Genomic DNA, 8193 nt, shown 5'->3' on the forward strand with positions numbered 1-8193 from the left:
TATATATATATATATATATATATATGTATATATGGTTGTGGAACTTTTTACAATTTTATTTATTTAAATTTAAATTTAAAACTTTGATTGTGAAAATATTTTCTGTAGAAGTTTAACTTAATTATTTTTCTTCGTTGATTTATAAATTTTTTTAAATCATTAACTTATTAAAATTTATGTGATTGAAAGGATAGTGACACGTGTAATGACATGTGTAGTGACACGCTTATATTAAACCAAAATAAGATAGAAAGAGATGTGAAAAATTTTGTTTTAACTGAAAAGAAGAAAAAATATAAGGTTGTTCCCTTTTCTTTTTTTTAAAAAATTTTCGTTGAAAAAGCAGACAGTCATTATATAATGTGTTTGGCAGGAAATAATCAATAAAATATTGGTTTTTTTTTTTTTTTGTAAACGAAAATATCAAACATAAAAAATTTTAGAAATAAATAATAAGTTATGAAATAGTAAAAGAATATCATTTAACCAAAGTTTTTTTTTTTTACTAAAATATGTTGCGAATAAAGGAATAAAACAGTGAGAAATAATTTGATTTGAAATTCAAACAAATTCAAATTTAAAACAGCTTCAAAATATGTGAAATATTCGAAAGAGGAAGAAATAATTGATTTAGAATTTGAACAATTTCAAAATATGGAATGTTTCGAAATTTTTATTATATAAAACATACAAATGTTAAATTATTGAAATGGAAGAAAAAGCAGAGAAAGAAAAAGAATATTGGAAAATAGATTAAATATTGATTGTTATGATTTGCATACTATCATGATGATAAAATGATTGATAAATGATATGTGATGCGATAGTGCTGAGTTTTAATTCCATCGGTATTTTGAAATTAAACTTTCTGGTATAAAGATGACGGAAGAAAAAAGGAAGACATCCTTCATCATATCTGTCGAAAAATCGAATTTTTAGATAGAGAAATTTATCATTAAAAGAAGGAAAGTGACATTTATCAGTGGATAAAATATATTAAAGGAAAGTAAAATATCTCTCCTCTTCTCTCTCTCTCTCTCTCTCTCTTCTTTCTTTTCTCAATGCAATGCATAAGTTTTGCAATTGTCGAGATTGACAATAACATTTTATTACTATGCTTTCTTTCTTTTTTTGTTTCCACAAAAAAAAACAGAAAAGAAAAATTTGAGAAACAGAAAATAAAATCTTAGCTGTTTAGGCTATAACCATAAGAGATTGTAGAAAAATGGAAAGCTAAAAGTAGGAAGTATAATAAAAATGATGGTTAGACGGAAAAGTGAGCAACGAATTTAAATTGGCTTGTCCTGTTTCCTCTACTTTTATCAGCTAAGAAAATTGATCAACTCAGTTTTTGTTTTGGTCTTTTTATGGATTGCAAAGAAAGAGGAATTTTATGCTAAGAAAAATTGTGAATAAAATTGATATGAAAAGCTTATAATATTTTTTCGTTCATTTTAAATTTCATTAAAATCACTGATAATCTAAAATTGCAGAAATATAATTTATTACTTTCAATGCAATTGTGAAGCTAACAAGCACTAAAGTGCAGTTATTTCAGATGATTGTTTTGTTTTAGATTAAGTCATTTCTTTTTTGTCATTGCCAAAAAAGTTGCCAAATGTCAAACTAAAGGTATTTGACGTAATTACTTCAAATGTCATAAGTACAAATATTCTAGATATTTCTAGGAATTGTTTTAAGTTAAATCATTTCTCTTTTAATATTACCAAAGAATTGACAAACGTTAAAGTATAGGTATTTGTCGAAGTAATAATTTGTATTGCCCAGAAGTTGACAAAGGTCAAAGTACAGAGAGGTATAACCATTTCATTGCTAGATTGCTTTCTTCTCATCAAATATCGATCGAAAGTACGAATAGTATAAATTTGAATATTAACCAATTCAATGATACACTTATATTCAACAATTATAGTAAATATACAAATGAATGTAACCAAATTTCTTTCAAATTACAAATTGTGATAAAAACTCGTAAAAAATAAATAAAGTCTAAACACATATATCTTTTTATTTATAAGATATTTTAGCTCTTTTTTAAATTTTAGCAAAAGAATGTTTTTTATTTCTTTTCTCAATGAACATTTTATCTTTACTTTAATATTTTTTTCAGAAAAAATTTAATTTTCAATGGGATATCAAATTAAAATGCTTTAATCTTTTTCGTCTCTCTCTCTTCCTCCCTCTCTCTTTCTCTCTCTCTCCCACTTTCTGTTATAATAATATTCATAACTTATTTTCTGCTTCAACAACTATGAATTACATATATAAAATATTTTTGGAATATTTTCAAATAATTTTTAGATCTAATCAACAATAACAACATTTAATGCATCTGTTCAATATTTCCTACTTTTCTATTTCTTACTTTATAATTTGTACAAATTATTAATATTTCTTTTTAATTTTTTTTAAACACAATTGAATAGCGTAATTAATGGATAGTAAATCTGATTAAATTTTGGAAAATATTAAGTAATAACATGATGAAGGATGACAAAACTTCGAAGAATAGCAATAAATATTGATTGCATCCTCCAGGAAAATTCAAATTCTAACAATTTACAATTTTAATTACAAACTTGACAATTACAATTTTAACAGTTTAACAACTTTAAAAAGTTTTCCACTACTTTTTGTCATCTTGCATTATTTATCTTTCAATCTACTGATACCTTAATCCATTTGTTCCTTGATCCTTGACTCATTTATTCTCTGCTAAATATTGACACATCACTATGAAGCAAAAATTTTTTTGGGGAGTTATCATCTCTCTTTTCACAATTTTTACACATATGAAATTTAATTTTTTACAACTTATCATAGTTCATCAACATTACAAATTTGATATTCATATTGTCAATTTTAAAGCTAAAATAATCGATTTGAATGAGTCAATTAAAATGAATAACTTATTAATTTATGCAGTATTTTGCAATTTAATCATGTGTAATTATGACAATTAACGGGTTTTCAAACATAATTTCAACAAATTACTTCCATCCTACCCTTAATTCATTATGAGTTCAAATAATTTCAAAAACAATATTTAGCATTTCTCACAATAGCAATGCCTATGTAATGTACATTTTGCATCTTATAATAATAGCATCTAATGTCAAGGATGTTAATTGAAATTGAAATAATTGTTAATTAAAATAATTGAAATCAATGCGTATGTGATATTTGATAGATTAAAGAAGAGTTAAAATTACGATTGTATCAGCAGAGAAAGTGTTGCTATGTATATGCTATTATCGTTCCAAGAGTTAATTTCAGCAGAAGTCATTCAATTCAGTTTCTTATTGCTATCTCAAATGTTATTTTATTTGCATTCGTCCTATAGCGCATCATTTAGCTTTAGTTTGAAAAAAATGCATCCATGTTGAAATATTGCGCTTCTGATTTGTTAAATATTAAAAATTAAAAATGAAAATGAAAAAGTATTACTTATTCACTCAAAGAAATTTTTCGTTTTTTTATTGTTGAAATTTACTTCTATGTCAAATATTTTGTTTATTTGCTTACATTTAGATTCATATTTATAAGTTAATTGAATTAAATTTAAAAAAAGGCATAAATTATATAACATGTGATTTGCATTTCAATATTTGTTAAAATTATGAAAACAGAAAGTTGCCAAAATAATTAGTTTTTTTTCTTGTCCAAGACATTGTTTTTAGTTTCGCTTCATGCTAAATATTTCCGTCAGTTGCTTAGGATTTAATATTAAGTATTTGCTGCAAAATTAATGTGACAACAAAACTTACTTTCATGTTTATTGGGTTTGAACTTATTCATGTCGTCAGTAGACATAGTAACGTCATTATAAAGGATAAATTTTTTGTTGTAAAATACTGCTACTCTAAAATTGGAAAAAAATGTGCATATTTTAAAGATAATATATAGAATGCTTTAATATCAAAAACTTTTTTCATTGTAAATGATTTTTGTATTTTAATGATTATCTTGGAATAATTTCGAATTATTACTTTGAAACTTTAAACTATCAATTTTTCGAAAATAGCAGAAACAAAATTCAATCAAAATCAAGAAAGCGAAAAAAAGAAAATTTCAGCTATCCCAAAAATGGAAAAGCCGTAATTTATTGACTTTTTCTACCATCCAGAAATTAAAAAAAATTTCAAATCTTTCATTATTTTAATTACTTAAAAATACACACCTTATTGATACTTATTAAAAAAAAGGAAAATTTCTAAATCTTTTAACTTCAAGGAAAACAAAAAGCTTAACGAACTTAACATTCAGTAACACATTCATGATATTCCGTAACCAAAATCATTACAGCACAAATTAGTCAATTAGATTTAATTATTATTATTTTTGGGCATAATACCATTTCCGGAAATTTTTTGCCCCATTTCATGCAACAATCTTTTTTTTTAATTTTCGAAAATTCCTTCATTCGTCTTATACTAAAACAATGATGCTGATAATTGTCCCATGTCTTATAAATTAATAGATGAATCGATTTGTCACAAGTGTTGGTCATCCTGATATGTTTTACTTAATAATGGTGCAATTAAAATATTTACTGTTAAGCTGCAAATATCAGCTTATATAAGAAATAAAAAGGTTTGATTTTCAACACTCTTTTATGTAATGATTTTTTTTTAAATTTTTATCAAATTTTAATTGTTTTCGGAAAAATTTGATTTTTCTTCTAAAAAATCTAACAAATTGATAAAATGAGTAGAGAAAAAGGAAAGAAAAAACAGTTCAGGTAAGAGATTACAGAAAAAATGAGAAAGTTCAGAAGGAAATTATATATAGATATTGTCGCATTATTTTAGTTTTCCTTGAAATTTATTCATTTTTCCCAGTAATTGCTTAATTGTAATGCAATGATTAATAGTTATGTTAAATCAAATACATAAATTCCTAAACAATTATATCATATACTACAAAATTTAAAAAAAAAGACGATTTTCATTCTATATGATATTATTGCAAATCATTTGCTATACGATATGTTATGTTAATTCTTAAAATAATTTTTGTATTAATTATAATAATCTTTTATAAATTGTAGTTATTATTTTAAATTTTTCTCACAAGATTAATTAAGATAGTACAAGTAATTGCAACAGTTGCTCAATTTCAATTAATAATACTAAACTGTAATGGAGTTTTTCCAGGAAAAGGAATTCCACCGTATTTTAGTATTATTAATTGAAATTTTACGAATTTTTTTCCCGGAATGACTTTTTGTTCAGGGATTTTGTTTCCTCATTATTGATTGATAATATTGCATTACCTAATTGATTGAGTTATTAATGAATTTTTTTAAAATCACTTCTATAAGTATATTACTAATAATTGGAATTGAAATTTTGAAATGGAAACTGTGGTAACTAAAGCACTGTTTAATTACTTTCAGCAACCACTTTTTTAAAAAACTTTCACTTTTATCGCAAGCAATATTCATCGATAACTTGATTCTATATAAGTAATGGCATTCAAAAATTTTCATTCGTCAATATTTGGAATTACACATTACCTTTATTAATTGTTTATTATCCAAATCATAATTATTTTTCGTTACCTGGAATTTAGTCGTCTCAGTGCACATTGAAAATTTAACTTTAACTTTATATAAATAGTGGTTTCAAAACTTTTTGACTCACTGACACCTTAAATTTATTTATTACTTTTGTCTACTATCTTTTCTTTTGAATCATAACTGATTTTCGTTAGCCTGGAATTATGGAATTTAGGCCATTATAGTTTACTTTCTTCTATTTGTTAACAACGGACTGCATGATTAGTGGTAATTCTTTTTTTTGTTATAATTACAGAAATTTCAAATTTCTAAAATCAGCTTTGGTTGGGGAAGTTTCCCTTTCTACTATTTTTGTTTTTTATTTCTCCTTTCTTATTTATTATTTTTATTTCATAATCTATAATTTTTTATTTTTCGTTTTTGATTTTTTAAAGGGAAAAGATAAACATATTTATTGTTAGCTTCACAATGATTTCGAGAAGAGAAGAAAAGGATTTCATTGAATATCAAATTTCAGAATTCAATTGTGATTTCAAAGAAAATCTTTTTTCTACTGGTCAGATACATATTTCAATTCCTTTTTAATATCATTATAATTCTTTTTTTACTTTTTGAAAACTTTAATTATCGTTACTACTGTTAACCATTCGGTAGAAAATATTTTAAAATCTTAAATATGCTAAAAAATCTTGTTAATTATTCAGCATTAATAAAGTTCTTAATTTTGTATAAAATTTATAATAGCATTTATGTTTGGAATAATTGTAAGATGGAAATATGCATCAATTTTAGTCTGCTTTCCCAATCTGTCAACCTTTTTCTTAAATTCAATCATTTCCAATTTTTCCTCTCCAATTATCATCATCACAAGCGATCTATTAAAAAGAAAAAAAACTGATAATTGTTTTAATTTTTCCTTTTTTTTCATTTTCTACATTTATTTCTAATGAGCTATTAAATATCTCATTAAGTAACTAATTTGTTTCATTATTAGGGAAACGTTATTTTGTTTTCCTTTCTTTTTTCATCTCTTATATCTTGAATGAATAAAGTTTTCTATAATTAACATAATTTGTATTATTTGATATATTCACCATATAAACCTTTTACATGAAATTTTGAAATATAATTTAATTATAACTTCAAACTTTAATTTCTTGCTGAAAATTCGGATAGTTTTCCAATAATTTTCATTCTTTATTTGTATATCTAAATTGTTTACTTATGTAATAATATGCTTATTTATTGTATAGCTAAACAATTTTAATTAATGATCGATCAGATTATTGATTGATTTCTTCAAAAACACCAAAATTTTTGCAAAATTTTGGTATCAGTTAATAGAAAATAGCATTGAATTCATTGGCTTTTAATTTTGAATGACATTTCTAATTTGAGTTTTTAATTGCAGTTTTTTCCCTTTCCGCTTCCATCCATTTCAGTGCAGGATTTGACGAGTATACTCTTATTGATGATAATTTGAATTTCAAATTCGATTCCAAAAAATTATTGGATTAATTAATTTCAGGCAAAGTGCGGAAAGTATAGGTGGGCCAATAACTGAGCAGTATTTTGGCATGAAGAGGAGTTACCATTTCGTGGGTGATGAACATACCAAATCCGGTCAATCCTTCGTTATACGGTTAGCTCATGATTTCAATTGCATGCAAAATATATAGTAGGTTATTAACAATTTCCAGACAGTTTAGTAAACTGTTACCTTTGTTTACCGGATATAGAAGTCTATCTGTTAATTTCAATTTCAAAAAAAAGTAGCGATACCGTTAGAATTTCCGATTTTCTTTACTTCCATTTCTTCGTTCTTTCCATTTTTTCATAAAATCTCTAAAATAATTAACAAAATCGAAGACTACTTTGCTTTTAGAAATCGAAAAAAATTTAATCACTTATTTTACAAGAAATTTCACACAAAATTTCTGGGAAGCCATTTTAATTTTATCAATTTTTGTCGTTCAGAAAAAATATTTTGCTTCGCTTTTCTTTCCACTCATAATTTTCGTTTTTTGTTTGTTCGTTTGTTTCTTTTTTTTTGTTATTTAATTAATGTTCAAGGTTGTTAATATACATCGAACTTTCTATTTGTAAAAATTATTGAAATTATTCTCATTCGCTGAAAACGAACTTTTCATGTTTTTAATTACAAACAATTAATAAGCTTATCACTCATTTAGTCCTTATCCACTATCATTCCACGTCCACTTATCATTTATATTACATTATTATTATCATTATTGTGGTGATCACTTTCAAATTTATTTATATTAAGTTATAATGATTTCTAGTCGGAAAAGTTTCAAAAGTTTTGTTTTGCTTTTTTTCTTTCAGTGAATTAAAAATCCGAATTTCGAATTTCATTTTAAAAAATTTGAATGTTGAAAAAAGAAAGGAAAAGGACGGAACAAAAATGAGTTATGTCAGTCAGTTAAAAGCAAACATTTTAAATGAAATATTCATTCGAATTTTGAAAATATATCTTGCATTTAACTTTTCTAAGCTCCTTTTTCGCTTTTTTTTTCATTACGAATATGTAAAATTTAATGAAAATTAGTCTTTGCTTTATTTTTTTTTCATCTTATCGCATCGCTTAGTTTAAATGCTAAATTCACCACGGATTAGACATCTGTCACCTT

This window comes from Loa loa (genome assembly GCF_000183805.2).
Source record: "Loa loa unplaced genomic scaffold supercont3.251, whole genome shotgun sequence".
NCBI classification, from domain to species: domain Eukaryota; kingdom Metazoa; phylum Nematoda; class Chromadorea; order Rhabditida; family Onchocercidae; genus Loa; species Loa loa.